Below are 18,510 nucleotides of genomic sequence, written 5' to 3'. Positions count from 1 at the left end.
TGGTATCACTCCCTAAATGTATGCCCCTAATCTCTGTAGCACTTCCACAACCACCTTCACTACAATCTCCAATTCGTGTCAGACCTTCTTCCACCTCCTCCATACTTCTCTCTTCCCCTGATGTTACCACTTGAGTGTCATTTTCAGCTTCTGCTTTTGTCACCCCTTCCTGGACCTTGGGTTTCTCCACCTCCCCCCGCCACCCCCGCATCCTGTATTTCGACCACCTCCTCTGCGTTTGTGGACTATGATGTTATTCCCTCCTTCGGTATTTATTCTCCCTGTGATGTTACCAACTGCTTCATCACCCCCTTTACTCTCACCAGCTCCTCCTGTCCTTGTTCCACATGCATCCTGCTCCCTAGTATCTCTATTTGTCCACTCCACCCTAATCCTACAGCTGTTTAATGCAGTCCACCTCTTTTATCATCTCTCAGTCTTTTTTACCAGGTTATCCTCTGCCCTCTTAGCTATGACCACCTCTTTCAGCTATCCACTGTTTTCACCACTCCAACCACTTCCATTCCTTCAGAGTCTTCGCCTTCCACCAGTCTCCATCCATCTGCAAACATGAGCCTACTGCACCTGCCACCCACCCTGGAAACTGAGTTTATGTGTCTTTATACTGTGATCCTTCCTGTGATGGGTATTTCAGCCAGGGCCTGAAACTGTGACATGTTGGTATATGACAGATGGGATTGGTTACTGTCCTTGAGTGTACCTGTGGTTGCTCTGGACGTATGGTCTATATCCAGCCTGTTCACCATTCTGGAAGATATTAATCCCTCCGTGGCTCTCCTGAATGCTGTTTATTTGCTGTGCTGACATCTTCTCCTTTCCCGGCGTGTGAATTCAATACTAGAAAAATGTAAGGCAAACTTTGGATACAATTTGGTTAACAGAATAGTCCATGAACCTGGAAATAATGCAATATTGTATTCATGGTAGAGAAACTCTCTGCTGGGAGACCATGCTTCTGTTCCCTCTGATACAATATCTGATTGTAAAGCTGCGGGCTTGCAACACTGTATCTGAAAGACTCCATAGTCCATCAAATATTCCTGTAAAGTATCTCAATGACTTCCCTGGTTTTCTGAACAAAGTTTTAACAATGTTTCAACATGTGCTGTTAGTGTCTAATGAATGGAAATTAATGCTAGCGGAAGTGATCGTGTGGTTTGTGCACGTAGAGTTTGCATGCACACGCACGCACACTCGTGGTGTGGCTTGTTGGCAGCTTGGGATGCGGCTGTCTGGTTGAGGTATCTCGGTTCTGGTGGCTCTCTCTTTCTTTTCCAGGTGCTGGGGCATCCGTATGCTGTTGGGTGGCTTGGTCGCTGCCGTTTGTTCTGTTTTGGTGGTGGGGATTGCTGACTTATGACAGAGCTTAGCATTGAGAGGTACCGCTTGCTTAACGGGGCATGTTGCACATCTAATGCTATCTTCTTCTTTTTATTAGGCCTGCTCTGTGAGCGCTGCCTTTATTGTATTAAAGCAGCTCTACCTATATTTCAATGGCTATTAGTTTGGGGTATGTTTTCAGATTAAGATTTCTGGGAAATTCTTGATCTGATAATCTATTTCATTACCAATGCAGTAGCTACAGCTGCACATGTTCTTTGCTTTTAGCTGTACTAATTGTACTGAGAATGCATTTAACCAGGTATCAGATTGTAATGACTCCCTCAGCGTGTGTGGTCCAGGTATCAAGCAGTAGAAGCTGCATGATGTGGGTTCTTTTCAGGCTTTACCCAATATAAAGGAACCCAGCTCTGCTGTCATAGATTTAAATTGTGCTTCCACCCCTTTTTTGTTTAAAGGGGATCGTCTATCAGAGGTGCTGGCGCTAAGCTCTAGGTGCAAACAGCATCTGCAGGATCAGAAAATTGGAGGACCTAAAGTTTCCCAGGAAGCTGGTGTATATGACCAAAACAATTCCAAACGGATTGGGGTTCAGGTAATGTGTCCAACTAAAAGCACTGTTACCCCTCAGTTTGATATACTAGGCTCTGTGGTTAGATCTACTATTGTCTCATTTAGCAGTCCAACTAGAACTGTTGATTTGGTGGACAACCTACACCAGCTTGGTAAAGAACTTCCCAAGGTTGATAACCATTCTGGAAATACTGACAACCTATCTCTGACAATGTCTAGGGCTATGCAGTCACCTACAAGGAGTATGGACACTGTCATTGCGGAGGCCCTTTCATAGTAGGGGCACAGCAAGATACAATGCATAACATTTTAAGTAATACGTCTGTTGTGTAAAATCTAAGGATTTCATTGGACTGATTTGATTTTGCTTTTCCAAACTTTATGTTTTTATTTTAGCACATATTTTAAAATCTCTTTAAGTTTCTTCATTTATATTTGTTTGATGTTGTTTATTGTTTTACCTGTTTGTGTAATTTGTCTAATCTGTGTGCCAATTTACCTAAGAGCCTAAAGCGCTATAGAAATACAATAAATAGAAACACATTTTTTCCATTAAAGACAAAGGCACATTTTCCTTCTCTGGAGCTGGAGATTTGTTTAAGGAGAGCTGCATTTTCTTTCAATTGGGAAGTGTTCTCTAATTATTACCCTGCATTATCTCACAAGGGGTTTGGTCAGGGGTTGAACTCTGAGGAATAACCTGCCTAGTGGACTGATACATTGGAAAAGTCTAGAACCAAAGGACTGGATCTTGGTGAGGCACTGGGGCTTACCCCTGCCTTATGATGGGTTCCAATGTAAGGAGACCTGAGGAACCTCCCATTCTGTTCTGAAACTCAACATCCACTGATGAGGATTAGCAGCCAGCCATCTGAGTCATCACCTTTATGGTTCCAAACAAGGCAAAGAACTTTATCACAGTTCTTTTTTAGCTTAAGCCTTGCATCAACATGTACCAAACCTTTGCAATATCTTTTGGTAATTGCTGTCAAGAATTGTCAGTACCCTATCATCTAATTGTAGTTATTCATGACATGGGTACTTGGGAATAAAAGTGTTACTAGTCTACTCCCATACATGTGGTTACATCTGTTGGAAAAAATCACAGAAAGCCAGACCTGAATTAGGCATCTGAGTGAAAATACTGCAAGGCTTTCCTACTCTTGAAAGGATGCTGTAAGTGCATGAGACAGCAGATGGATCCACATGCATGTGAAATAACACTTTCCTCTTGGACGGATACTGCTTGTGATACAGCAGGTACATTTGCATGCAGCTGATTGAAGATTCCAGCTGTAGATATATATTTTAACTCAAAGCAACTTGGCATCTATTGTTTGAGAGAATCCATCATAGTGACTGCTCTTCTGGATAACATCATCTGGGATGTTGGAAATCAAAAGCCAGGCAAATTCAGATGTGAGAAGTGCATTAGACTACAAGACATGGCGTCAGGTGATGGCAGAGACTACACCCACATTGATAAATGTGCTGAGTGATTAATTTTATTCTTCATCACCCTGGGTTGCAGATATACAGGGTAATTCATAGAATTTCGCAGAAAAGTGTCGCAAGCGGCTGGCGCAGAGTGTCCGCGTGCGATTGACTGTGCCAGGCACGTGCGCTAAAACCAATTTCCGCGCACAGCGTATTCATGGATTTTAGGCTCCCAAACCAGCCGTGGCGCAGAGAATCGCAGCGACCCTGCAACAGCGCCAGTTACGCCCCCAAGAACGCCCTCGCGCAAGGAAAAGCCATCAAAATCGCTAAATCATCGCAAAGGGCTGCGCTAACCCTGGACCAGTTCACCGGGCTGGCAAACAGCAAACGCCAAGCGGGGAACGTGTATTTCAGGGGTGCGCGGGAAGTTCCACACGCGATTGGCCCAGTGCGAGCAAGGTATGTGTATTTCAGGGGTGCGCGGGAAGTTCCACACGCGGGAAGTTCCACACGCGATCGGGCCTGGGGGAGCGGGCTACGTGTATTTCAGGGGTTCGTGTGAAGTTTCTCACGCGATCGGGCCTGGGGGAGCGGGCTACGTGTATTACTGGGGTTCGCGTGAAGTTTCTCACGCGATCGGGCCTGGGGGAGCGGGCTACGTGTATTACAGGGGTTCGCGTGAAGTTTCTCACGCGATCGGGCCTGGGGGAGCGGGCTACGTGTATTACAGGAGTTCGCGTGAAGTTTCTCACGCGATCGGGCCTGGGGGAGCGGGCTACGTGTATTTCAGGGGTTCGCGTGAAGTTTCTCACGCGATCGGGCCTGGGGGAGCGGGCTACGTGTATTACAGGGGTTCGCGTGAAGTTTCTCACGCGATCGGGCCTGGGGGAGCGGGCTACGTGTATTTCAGGGGTTCGCGTGAAGTTTCTCACGCGATCGGGCCTGGGGGAGCGGGCTACGTGTATTACAGGGGTTCGCGTGAAGTTTCTCACGCGATCGGGCCTGGGGGAGCGGGCTACGTGTATTACAGGGGTTCGCGTGAAGTTTCTCACGCGATCGGGCCTGGGGGAGCGGGCTACGTGTATTTCAGGGGTGCGCGGGAAGTTCCACACGCGATTGGCCCAGTGCGAGCAAGGTATGTGTATTTCAGGGGTGCGCGGGAAGTTCCACACGCGATCGGGCCTGGGGGAGCGGGCTACGTGTATTACAGGGGTTCGCGTGAAGTTTCTCACGCGATCGGGCCTGGGGGAGCGGGCTATGTGTATTTCAGGGGTTCGCGTGAAGTTTCTCACGCGATCGGGCCTGGGGGAGCGGGCTACGTGTATTACAGGGGTTCGCGTGAAGTTTCTCACGCGATCGGGCCTGGGGGAGCGGGCTACGTGTATTTCAGGGGTTCGCGTGAAGTTTCTCACGCGATCGGGCCTGGGGGAGCGGGCTACGTGTATTTCAGGGGTTCGCGTGAAGTCTCTCACGCGATCGGGCCTGGGGGAGCGGGCTACGTGTATTACAGGGGTTCGCGTGAACTTTCTCACGCGATCGGGCCGGGGGAGCGGGCTACGTGTATTTCAGGGGTTCGCGTGAAGTCTCTCACGTGATTGGCCCCGTGCAAGCAGGGTACGTGTATTCCAGGGGTGCGCGGGAAGTTCCACACGCGATTGGCCCCGTGCAAGCAGGGTACGTGTATTCCAGGGGTGCGCGGGAAGTTCCACACGCGATTTCAGCAGGGTATGTGTATTCCAGGGGTGCGCGGGAAGTTCCACACGCGATTTCTGCAGGGTATGTGTATTTCAGGGGTTCTGGGGAGTACTACACGTGAATTGGCCGTGTGGGTCCTCCCAGGTGTATGCTCCACAACCTCCACGTCCCCTGCAGGCAGCCCACACCATGGGGGACTACCCTGCACCCCTGCTCATGTCCCGCAGGCAGCCCATCCACCATGGGCATGCCCCCCAGCCAACCCACATGTCACCTTGCACTACTGATCAACAATGCATGTCTCCCACCACCCCCACCCACCAGCAGTGCAGGGGCAGCCTCCACCAGGCCCCCACTCATGTCTCGCACCACCCCCACCCCCCAGCCACCAGGGGCACCCTCCACCAGGCCCCCACTCATGTCTCCCACCACCCCCACCCCCCAGCAGTGCAGGGGCACCCTCCACCAGGCCCCCACTCATGTCTCCCACCACCCCCACCCCCCAGCATCCAGGGTCACCCTCCACCAGGCCCCCACTCATGTCCCCCTGCACCCCCACCCCCCAGCAGTGCAGGGGCACCCTCCACCAGGCCCCCACTCATGTCTCCCACCACCCCCACCCCCCGGCCACCAGGGGCACCCTCCACCAGGCCCCCACCCATGTCCCCCTGCACCCCCACCCCCCAGCAGTGCAGGGGCACCCTCCACCAGGCCCCCACTCATGTCTCCCACCACCCCCACCCCCCAGCCACCAGGGGCATCCTCCACCAGGCCCCCAATCATGTCTCCCACCACCCCCCACCGCCCTGCCACCATGGGCAGCCCCCACCAGGTCCTCACAATCCCCAATCATGTGCGTAATGGTCAGCCTCCACAGCCAAAAAGCCCTACCAAGTAACCCATTCACCCACATGGAAATGGAAATCACATGTTACACCCCCAATGTTCATGAAGCTAATGAAGCCATGTCCGTCACACACAATGGTTGCAATTGAATGGGAAAACACACAACATGACATGCATGAAACCAATGAGATGATACCACACAGTGAAGTATGCAAACAAAATTGTATTGAAAAAAAATAAGAATGCTAAAGAAAGAAAACTAACTACAATGTGAATGAGAAAAAAGTAAGCTGCATGTCCGTATGAAAAAATGAAACTTGAAATCCAAATAGAAAAAAATTTTGTCCAAAGTCAAATGTAAAAAAATCTCCATGCAATAAAGAACTATGTACAAAAATAACAAGGGTCCATGAGCCCAACTGAACAAAGGAAACCTACTAAAAAATCTACCTAAAAATCAACTATATACAAAAAGTGGAGCAGTGTCCGTCGACTCCAAATCATAATACGAAAGAAAGGAAACCTAAAACTAAAGAACTATATACAAAGGCGGCGGGCAAGTCCAGCGGCTCACTCTGTGGTGTCCCGGGCCAGGGCATCATCGAACTCCTGTTCGATGTCCCGGAGGCGGTCCAGTTCCATGGCCCCGAGGGTCCGCAGGGACGACGCTGTGTCCTCCTCCAACCCCCTGCGGATTGCCTCGAGGCACTCGGCCCGCCTCAGGGCCCTCCGCATGGAGTTCTCCGCCCTGACCATTGTGAGCCGCGCCTCTTCCGCCCGCCGCCGCTCCGCACCTATGGCGTGGCCCAACCGCTGCCACACGGAAGACACTCTCTGTCCTGGGTCCCCCTGCCCTCCGGCCGATGCCTGCCCCTCCGATGTCGAAAGCCCCGAGCCTTCATGGCTCCCACCATGTTGCTGCTGCTGCTGCTCTGCCTCTGCCCGTGCACTGCCTCCTGCTGCCTGCACATCCTCCGCCGGCTGGGGTGCACTTGTTGATGTGGCCACCCCTGCTGGACCACCGACTCCCGACTGTGGCAGGGATGCCTCCTCCACCAGCCTGGCCGCACCGTCAGAGGCAGCTCCACAGGGCACCCAGGTGACTGATGGGTGGGAAGATGGCACAGAGGACGACTGGCGCGTAGGGGGTCCAGTTGAGGAGGGGGTCGGAGCAAGCCCCATCAGACGGAGGAATCCGGCCTGGGTGACCTGTCCCAGCAGGCTGACGTGGTCAACGAGCCATTCGAGATGACGTGCAGTCTCTCCATGAAAAGACTGCAGGTCACCTCGCATGGCCCGTTGACGCAACGCCACACCAGCCAGGACAGGCTCAACCCGGACCTGGATAGCCGCGTCCGCAGGCAGAGGAAGGCCAGTTGACGTCAGCTCATCCCCTGCCTGGAAACGGGTCTGGACGTAGGCATCCCTGCTGGTGCAAGATGATGCAGGGACAGGATCGGGGACAGGATTGCACACAGGCACCTCCGAGGCAGCCTGTGCTGCCTCCTGTCCCTGGTCCTGGACTGCACCACTAGCACCAGTGGGATCCCCACCTGCAGACCCCGTCTCTGGTGCTTGCACGGCCTCCTCCTCCACCAGACCCCCCACCAACCTGGATGACTCCGTGCCATCTTCCCCTGTTGGGCCCTGTGGGGTCCCAGCTGCCCCTTCTGCTGCCGAGGAGTCCAACTCCAACCTCCGCCTCTTGGACCTCCCCCCGGCAGCTGCGGCCTGGGACGCGGCACCGGACTCCTCACTCCCCGACGAGATGACAACACGGGAGGGGAGCCGGGCCTTGCGTCTCCGGCTGGCGGTCGGATCCCCGCCGCTGTGCTCCACAGCACCTTCTCCGCCCTCTTCATCAGTTGACGCTGCACACAGGGAGAAACAAAACACAGGCATCAGGGCACTGTACAATGGACACATACACACATGACAGTTGCACATGAGTGGCATTGGCAAACCTCAGACATGTCATCACAATCCCCAACACACATGTCATTGCAACTCGCACACATGAGCCATACCACAGGCATATCGCAACTGCCACCACCATCCATACACATACAAGAGCATGAGCAGCCAAAGGTGACCCAGACATCACATGCAACACAGGAAGTGCACCACACATGTACACACACCACCACACTTGCATGCATGTGTACACCTCGGCCAAGTGTCGCACTGTTCAGACGGGCATCCATGTCACATCTGCCAATCAGGCTTACACATACCGCAGTCACATGCATCCATGTTGCATCAATGTTGCACCCTTGTCAAATACACACACATGCACATGTACACAGTGCTCATACATGCAGCCCAATACAACATACATGCGTGACATCACGGACATGTCTACTTACATACACATACATACAAACATGTGTGCACGCACAACTGCATTTGCCATGCAAGCCTACACACACAAGCACCATCCATGTCTCACACATTACATCCCTCGCATGTGTCAGCCCCACGGCCATGTACACCCCCACCCATACTCGACCCCATACAAACAGATGTGCAACCTGCACAATACCGAATAATCACCACACGCACTGCTCACAATCAGGATGCATGTACACTCACCGCTCGACTCCAGACGGGTCTGCTTCTCCAGGACCTGGACGTGGAGCGCTGGGGATATGCGTTCCAGGACCCCCATCTGTTCTTCCGACAAGTGGCCCCGGCGCCCCTTGGCATCCGCTGCCTTCAAGAGGCGCCGGGCCTTGTTCAGGGTCCTGGACCTGAAGTCCTCCCAGCGCTTCCTGACATGTTGTAAGTCCCGGACTGCCACCCCCTCCGCGTTGATGGCAGTCACGATGTCAGTCCAGATCCGAGTCCGTCCTTCCTTGTCGGCGCGGGAACTTCCGAAGAGGGCATCATACTGCCCCAGGACTTGCTCCACCAGGACACCAACTTCGGTGGCACTGAAGCTGGTGCCCCTCTGCCTCTCTGGCCGGGGGTTGTCAGTGGTCACAGATGGTGTTTGCCCCGACATGACAACCCCAGAGGCAGGAGTGGGTGGGCAACTGGGTCCTGGGGCTGGGCTGTGGAGCGATGGAATTCCAGTCGGGAGTCTTCGGTACCAGCAGGGGTGGTCACAGCAACAGCACCCCTGGCTGATGTGCAGGCAGCAAATGGCAGTGCACGTGGGCAGCAGGCAGTCAGGCAGCAGCAGATGGTAGGTGGGAGCGTGCTCGGGGCTCTGGGGGGCAGTAGTTCGGCCTTCTGGGCAGGAGCGTGGTCTTCCGTGTGCTTACGCGTGGCCAGCTTGGTACGGAGTGATTTGGCACGTGAAAATCCTGCACGTCAGCGTGAAAATCGAGGAAAGGCCCTTAGCGCGTAAGCGCGTCAGCACGCATAGGCGATTCTATTGGACCAAAGGCCCTCAGCACGTAAGCGCGTCTGTGACGTGACCCGCACGGGTGTTTCCCACACAGCACGTGATGACAGAGCACACGTGGAAAGACTGCACGTCAGAGTCTCATCGCGTGTGATTGGTGGAAATGGCCCTACACGCAGAAGTGACAAAGCGTGTAATAGGAGGAAATGTCCCTACACGCAGAAGTGACAAAGCGTGTAATTGGAGAAAATGGATCTACACGCAGAAGTGGCAAAGCGTGTGATTGGTGAAAATGGATCTACACGCAGGAGTGACAAAGCGTGTGATTGGTGAACGTACACGCCGCGTAAGTGACGCTGTACGTGTGGGCCTGTATATAAGGTACGTGTAGAACACCATTTCCTTGTACGTGCTTTTCGTGGAGAGCGAGTGGGTGAATTCTGTACTTCTTGTCGTTTCACACGCGATTTACTTCACGGCGTTTCCAGTTCGTACTCCCTGTTACCTCTGACAGCTTTTTTCTCTTGTACTGGTTTACCTGGGCCTGTTCCCTCAAACAGTGTCCCCTTCTACTGTTGTCCTGTCTTCTCAGACAGCGTACACATCTTCTTTTGGCGGGGGTATTGCCAACCAAACGCGCTCATTTTTCACGCTCTTTTACCTGGCAGACGGTGAGTCACGCACGTATCTAACTTCTGTGCTTGCCCCGTGTGTAGCCTACCCCTTCAGAGGTCATTCTAGGCTGCGTGTGACACGCATACGTTCATTCTTGTGTTACTGGGTGCCACAGCGTAGTGCAGGTTTTTATTTCTGCACACGTGGTCTAGGAGGGGTTGCGTGCACGTCATCTCCCTTTTTTGGGCCTCCTGTGCATTGCGTGACCCGTCATCTTTCCCCAGGGGTTACAATCAGCCGTGCTAGAGCACTAGGGTACAATTACCATCTGGTACCCAACCCCTTTGACCCCCAATTGCCCAGGACAATTGTCTACAGCCACTCCCATACGCACATTAATATCAGTGCCATGGCTGGGAGGCGAGGATTCCGTAAGGGTGGCAAAGGTGGAAGAGCCACAAGTGGTGGCCGTGGTGGATCCGGTAGGGGACGTGGTCGTAACTTGCAGGGTGAGCCTGTCCCCCCATGTGTGGAGGACCAGTCAAGGGCACCCATCATCCCCCCCTCCCCCCCCTCCCCCCCTCCCGTTGAGGCTGAAGTGGCTGACACCATCCATGCTCAGCCCTTGTTGGACCAGCCCATTGTGGCACCAGACCTGGCTGACTCCATGGCTGACTTCCAGGTCAGCAGGGCTACGACACGTGCGCTGGTGCACGTTGATGCTATCATGCCACGTGGATCTGGGGCAGCAAGGTCATCTGCTGCCCCAAGTAGGCAGGGCGGAGAGGCTGCAGGGGCAGCTGCGGCTCCATCCACCCCAGCTCTCACACACCCAGCCAGGACAGTGTCCATCCTAGTCCATTCTGCTGACATTCCCCATGACACCATTACACTTGAGCCAATGCCTGCACCAACTCCCATGCTGAGTGTGCAATCCCACACACCTGATACAGAGCCCACCAGGGCTCCTGCCCCTAGTGTCCAGAGCGGCGCAGGACACTCAGGATCACCACCACCTTCCAAGCGGAAGAGGAAGAGTGCTCGTCCGGCACAGGCTGATGCCCCAGACACGGCTACACAGTCCGGTCCGTCGAGGAAGCCCAGCTTCACGGATGACGAACTGAATGCACTTGTCGAGTATGTGTCCGGACATGATAACGAGATGGTCATTGTTGCAGGATCCAAGACCACACCTGCACAACGCCAGGCACACTGGCAGACCGTTGCGGACATCGTAAGTGCCCTTGGAATCATGAGGCGCACAGCCAATGATTGCTACAAGCGCTGGAATGACCTAAAGCGCAGGGCAAAGAAGAAGCTGGCCTCAAGTCATGCCGCAACTCTAGTGACTGGAGGTGGGTCTCCAGTAGAAGACATGGAACTCACTCCACATGAGTCAGTCGCTGGGACCTACGTCACGGAGGAACAGATCCAAGGCATGGGAGATCTGCCTGATTACGAGGAATTGTCCGGTGAGTGTACATGCATGTGTGTGTCATCCATGTGCATGGTGTGTGTGTGAGGGCATCTGTTTGTGTGCCAGGTGAGAGTGTGTGCGCCTGAGTCGAATGGGTCAGCCATGTGCTTCATGCAATACATCCTGCGCAGCTGCATTTTGCCATTGCAGTATCCCTTCTGCCAACAGTAGACATCTAGGCCAACAGCACCCAAGTTGGCCTTGAAGTGTCACCTTGCCACAACATTGTTGCTTATTTTCCTTTGTTCAATCAGACAGATTGTATGCATTCCACCACTTATACTAGGCATTCCTCAGTCCTCTAGTCACATGTATGGCATGGCCATGGTAAAGTGGAGTTACTTTGTTACCTGGATATCATATGTTCACACATGTCCCTGTGCAATTGGACCATATTGTACTGCCAGCTCCAGGTGATAAAGCAGACCTGTTTGAATTAGAAAAGCTATTGCATGTGGGAACTGGACAGAATGAATAAGTGCTGCCCTCCTCTCCATCTACACTCAATAGCAATGGCACATGCCATCTGTGTGATGGCATGTGTGTGTCACCTGGCAATCACAGGGCAATGTGTGATGCCACTGCCAGGCAGCATGCATGAAATGTGTTCAACTTCCATCTTTGTGTAATGAGTGTGTGCCATTTGCCTGCCCTTCATACGCAGTGAGGGTGCATGCATGGGAGGGTCTTAGTCATGTGGGACATGTGTCAATCAAGTACTGGTTCTCTTGCTTCGCAGCCCTCATTGTGTGCCATGGTGCTAATGCGGGTTTCCATTTCTTTGTCATTATGTCATTGCAGGGGAAGACGCACCTGATACTGCTGGGGTTGTGGAGATGGTGCAGAGCCAGGAGGGTTCCGAGGGCCGACCAACCACCAGTGAGGGACGTGGTGTGCTGGTGGGTGAAAACCCACAAGTGCTGCAGGTCGTGCTCTCAAGGGGTGTCTCTGGCTGCACCTCCCCCGAGCTGTACTCAGCTGTTGACTCGAATGATGAGACCTACGTGCCGTCGCAGGTGAGTGTTCCAGGGAGGGAATCTGTTCTGTCCCACCCACCTGCACCAGGGTCAGAACCCTCAATGGGGATGTCAGTGTTGGCAGCTAGGCCTTTGGTGGTTACGGATGCAGGGTCACACTCCGCGACATCTGATCCTGTTCCTGGGCCAGCAGATCAGAGGGGGAATGCAGTCCTGCAGCCTCAGGCAGTGCCGGCACAGCAAGGCGCAGTCCGCCTTGCCCCAGACAGGTGTGGTGCCCGCCGACGTGGTGGCCGTACGCCACCTGGCAATACCGAATGGGAGCAATCCATTTACGGTATGGCTACCCAACAGGCAGCATCATCCGAGATGATGGCTCAGGCCATGGATAGGGTGGCCACTTCCATTGTCCCCCCTGAAAGGCTGATGGAGCGACTAGAGCAGGCAACCGACTCCATCTGCCAGTCACACAGGGAGGACATGTTGGCGTCCAACAGGGACAGGCGGGCGGCACTGGCGACTCTGCAGGAGGCCATCTCCATAGAGTCCCAGGGCCACAGGGAAGCCCTGAGGCAGGAGCTACATCAACTCAGGACGACTCTTGTTGAGCTAGAGGCTTCAACACACCAAAGGACAGAACAGCAGCTGGAGCGTCTCACCCGTACGCTCTCAGCTGAGATGCAAGCAACGAGGGCGGAGGTCCGGGCATCCCGTGAGTTGTTGCATGGGGACCTCCGCACACTCATCCTCCAGAACGAGACCTACCACACCCGCATGCTTGCAGCCATGGAGGAACAGAGTAGGGCCTTGCGTGGGCTGCCTCCCATAGTGCAACCACCTCCGGATGCAGCTGCACAGGGTGATAATAGCGACAGCAGTGATACTCCCACAATAGGGTAGCCGTGTGGGCCATGAGCCCATGGAGGTGTTTTTTTTTCCCAGGATCCACACAGGTGGTTTCTGGTGTGCACCCTGACCTCGGACCTCCTGGGTGGCCTCCCCAACCCCCCCGGCCCCTTTAATGGCCATTTTTTATTTTTGTTTATTATTTTTTTTTATTTTTATTTTTATATTTTTCCCAAATTTTGTTGGGACAATTTGTTGGCTCCATGGTTCCTGTGGGCATACGCTGCATTGTGGCTGGGCACATGCAGGCTTGTCATGTATTAGGTTCAGATGCCTGGGTTTGAGTCACACACACCCCTCCTGCTTCCCGTTTCCATGGGCTTGCAAAGGGTGTGCCCAAGTGACATTGAAGTACATGGTGACATTGGACTCCCACTACATGTGTGGGTAGTCTAGTCAATACTGTGTATACATTCCTAGTGCATATTGCTGTTGTGTTGTACACTGCATGTTGCATTGATGTGTAACTCATCATCTGTGTCTGCCTCCCAATTTGCAGGTCCCTTCCTCATGTCTACACAAGGCCCTCTAGTCTGGAGATGGGGTCCTTGTTGGCAGCAGTGCACCTACAACTCTACATGGCACCAACACTGTTCAGTTGGAAGTGGTGGGAGTGCAGGCATATCCAGGTGGTGAGACAACTGATCTATTACATTACTGAAGTCATGTTAATGGTAGTACGTGCTCAAGTTTGTTGTTTGTCCTGCATTACAGTGAGCATTTCAGGTGTAGGAAGTTTCAATTGGGGACACTGTACATCGCAACACTTGTCATGTTATGGGGATTACTTTGTTTACCTGCACATAGCATGACATGGCACGGTGTGTTGTGTGGCGGTGCTGGGGATGGGTTGGGTGACATGGCACTGTCCTCTTGTTGCATTTAGCCAGTGGGTATTCATTTTGGCTGCTTGAATGTGTTTCTTCACAAAACTGCATTGGTGTTGTGTGTGGGTAGGGATGCACACATTGTAACACTTCCTGGTGAACAATCTCAGGCTGATATGCTTTTCACGGTTGAATCTCCAGACATCCAGGATCAGTGTCAGGTTGAGTCATCATTGATTGTCAGATGGAATGTGCCAGGCCAGTGTGCACTCCACAGGGGAGTGTATACTATGTGAAGTAATTAGCCACTAGCTGTGTACGGGTTGCCTCCCCTCGTGCCCTTTCCCCTCCCATGCGCAGCGGCTGTGCATGTGGTTGGGGATGTGGGGCCACCACCATGTCCATGGCCAGGCCCCGGCGTGTTGCAGCGTTGTGCAGGACACATGCTGCCACTATGATCCTGCACACTACTGGGGGAGCGTATAACAGCTGCCCACTCCGAATGTGCGCTCCACTATGCCCCGGGTTGTAATGTGGGCTGTGTTATATCTTACCTCGGGTGGCGTGGTGGGGTTCCGAATTGGCGTCATCATGTGGGGACTGAGAGGGTAGGCACTGTCCCCTGTGGAGGTGGTGATTGGTATCATTGGTGGGGTTGTGACCTTGCTCAGTATCCAACATGCATGCATGTGCAGTGGCATACATACTCACCAAGAAGCCATGTATAGCCATGCCGCCCAGCATCTATGTCCCGGCATAGGGTGGACATTCGGTAAATGAAGCTGTCGTGGGTGGACCCGGGATAGTTGGCATATACTGAGGTGATGATTCCCTTGGCATTACATACTACCTGCACGTTGATGGAATGCCAGTGCTTGCGGTTCCTATAGATGTGCTCAGATGCCCTGGGGGGACGTAGAGCCACATGGGTGCAGTCGATGGCACCTAGCACTTTGGGGAATCGTGCCACACCGTAAAAATCCAGGGCGGCAGCATGCCTTTCAGCAGGTGTTCTGGGCAGGTGTATGTGCCTGCGGACTGATGGGCGTGCAGTGATGATGTCCAAGACCTGGTGTAGGCAGCGTGACTGGGTGGCCTGTGACACCCCACCCACTATGGCACTTGTCCGCTGAAATGATCCAGTGGCTAAGAAGTGCAGTACATTGAGGACCTTCTCCAGGGGGCTGAGTGCTTGGGAGCACAGGGTGGGTGATGTGAGGTCATCCTCTCACTCACTCACCAGGTCCAGTATTATGTGTGGTGGAAACCTGTACCTTCCATACACCTGGTCATCAGGCATCCCGAAAAGGCTGGTTCTGGGTGTGAATATTCTGGCCCTGACTCTCCTCCTCCTCCTCCTTTGGTAGCCCACTGCCACTGCTGCTAGGAACGGTATGTTCATCCTGGCATCTGGCTTGTTGTTTGAAAAGTGCGCAAATTAATGCTTTGCGCGTGTTCTAGGCGAGCGTGTGACCCGCGCACCCCTGGAATCTAGTTCCCAGTCCAATAGCGTGTGGAAATTCCCACACAGCACGGGATCAAGTGCGCTGACGTACTTGCGTGTGTAAGTGCCCGCGCACCCCTGAAATACACGTACATATGCCAATCGCGTGTACGCGCACTTTTGTCCAATTACACGCGATGACGCACCCCTGAAATACACGTACATAGGCCAATCGCGTGTACGCGCACTTTTGTCCAATTACACGCGATGACACTCTGACGTGCAGAGTGACGTGCAGTATTTCCACGTGTGCTCCGTCATCACGTGCTGAGTGGGGAACACCCGTGCGGGTCACGTCAGACGCGCTTACGCGCTGAGGGACTCTGGTCCAATAGAATCGCGTATGCGTGCTGACGCGCTTACGCGCTAAGGGCCTTTCCTCGGATTTCACGCTGACGTGCAGGAATTTCACGTGCCAAATCACTCCGTATCAAGCTGGCCACCCGAAAACACACGGAAGACCACGCTCCTGCCCAGAAGGCCGAGTTACTGCCCCCCAGTGCCCCGAGCAGCCTCCCACGTGCCATCTGCTGCTGCCTGCCTGCCTGCCTGCCTGCTGCCACCGTGCCCTGCCATTTGGTGCCTGCACATCAGCCATCTGCAGGGGTCCAGTTGCTGTGTCCACCCCTGCTGGAATTGAAGACTCCCGACTGGGATTACATCGCTCCACAGCCCAGCCCCAGGACCCAGTTGCCCACCCACACCTGCCTCTGTGGTTGCCATGTCGGGCACTTCCACATCTGGCACCAGTGGCAACCCCAGGCCAGAGGGGCAGAGGGGCACCAGCTTCACTGCCACCGAAGTTGGTGTCCTGGTGGAGCATGTCCTGGGGCAGTATGATGCCCTCTTTGGATCGTCCCACGCCAGCAAGGAAGGACGGGAGAGGATCTGGGCCGACTGTGTGGTTGCCATCAACGCGGAGGGGGTGGCAACCCGCAACGTCCAGAAGATCAAGAAGCGCTGGGAGGACTTGAGGTCCAGGACCCTTGTGAAGGCCCGGCGCCTCATGGAGGCGGGCCGGGGCCGCATGAGTTCCATCCAGAAGAGGGTCCTGGAACGCGTACGCCCAGCGCTCCACGCCCAGGTCCTTGAGAGGGAGCCCCTCTGGAGTTGTGCGGTAAGTGTCCAAGCATTACTGTGTGAGACAGGGCATGTTGCGGTGTGCTGGTTCTATGATACTTGCCTGTATGTGTGCCATGGGCCATGTATGCATGTATGTGTGCAGGGACATCATGGTAATGCATGTGCGACCAGTGATGTGTGACCCACATGGTTGTTGCATGTGTTGAAATGCGGCATGGGGAGCCCTATGCAGATTTTGGACATGAGAGCATGCCAATCTCTGTACCTGGACATGGATGGGGGTGAAGGATGGGTACTGATGCCAGGTACATATATGGTAGCCATGTCTGTGTGCCTGACCTGTGTGTCTGTGACTTGTGCATGCCATGGATGCATGACACATGTGTGTGACAATGCACAGATTCAGTGACGCACCCAACTTACCCTTGTTTCCCCTGTGTTTGGTGTGTTTGGGGCCAGATGGATGTGACTGAGGTGAAGTGTGTGCATGTGATATGCATGAGCCATGATGCATGTGAGTTACATATCATTGAATGTTTCAATAGTCCATTGGACATGCATGGAAATGTCCATGGCATGCACCATGCCTGTTACTGTGTGTGTTTTGCCTGGACTGACCCATGTGTTGTGGAGGGACATGATGGAAGTGTACTTTGACAGTGGTGCTCATCTGCTATTGCTTCCTGTCTAGGGGACCATTGTACAGTAGCCTGATGCTTGTGTCCTTTGTCTCCCTCTACGCAGCGGCTAGTGAAGAAGAGGGCGGAGACGGCGCTGTGGAGCAAGGTGGCGGGGATGCCCCCACGGCTGCAGCGGAAGGGGTGGGTGAGCCCCCACAGGGGCCTGCTACGGCGGGAGACGGTGAGGAGCCATCCAGGTTGGTGGTTTGCACAGAAGAGGAGGAGGCCGACACTGGTGCACACATGGGGCCTGGTGGGAGCATCCCTGCTGGTGCAAGTGTTGCAGTCCAGGGCCAGGAGGCAGCACAGGTCACCGTGGAGGGGCCTGTGCATGTCGCTGTCCCTGACCCTGTGAGTGCACCACCATGCACCAGCAGGGATGCCCCGTCCCAGGCCCGTCCGCAGGTAGAGGGGATGTCCATGTCACCTGACTCCCCTCCACCTGCGGACGTGGGAACCCCTGGCCGCGTGGAGAAGGTCCTGATTGGGGTCGCGATGCGCACGGCTGTGATTCGTGATGACGTGCATGCTTCCCGGGAGGAGCACGCACGTCATCACGAAGTGCACCGTGCCGACGTGGCCCAATTGGGATCGGCCATGTTCGGGGGTTTCCTGCATGTGTTGGCCAATCTGACGGCCCTCTCCTCCTCTGTGCAGGCTATCCACCGGTCGTTCTCCTTGCCGTCTTCCGGCCCAGATGCCACCAGGGCCCCCTGTGGACCTGCCCCGACCAATGCAGCCAGCTCGGTGGGGATCCCATCCCTGCCACAGTTGGGAGTCGGAGGTCCAGCAGGGGTGGACAACACAGAAAGTGGACCCCAGCAGATGGAAGATGTGACGGCATCATCGGGCAGGGCACGTGCACGACGGCGTCGGTGGTTTCCATCAGCCTGGATGCCGTCGTGCTGGCAGAGGCAGTGGCGTCGGAGGCAGCAGCGGGCTCGACGTGGGAGGCATCATGGCTCGGGGCCATCAAGAGCAGAGGGGCAGGCATCGGCCGGAGGGCAGGGCAACCCTGGGATGGTGGTGTCTTCCGTGTGGGAGGAGTTTGGACAAGCGGATAGGTGCGGAGCGGCAGCGGGCGGAAGAGGAGCGGCTCGCCATGGTCAGGGCGGAGTTCTCCATGCATCGGGCATTGAGGCGGGCTGAGTGCCTCGAGGAAGCTCGCAGGGAATT

This window comes from Ambystoma mexicanum, chromosome 8, assembly GCF_040938575.1.
Source record: "Ambystoma mexicanum isolate Mex_15411 chromosome 8, UKY_AmexF1_1, whole genome shotgun sequence".
NCBI classification, from domain to species: Eukaryota; Metazoa; Chordata; class Amphibia; order Caudata; family Ambystomatidae; genus Ambystoma; species Ambystoma mexicanum.
This window is presented reverse-complemented; position numbering follows the sequence as displayed.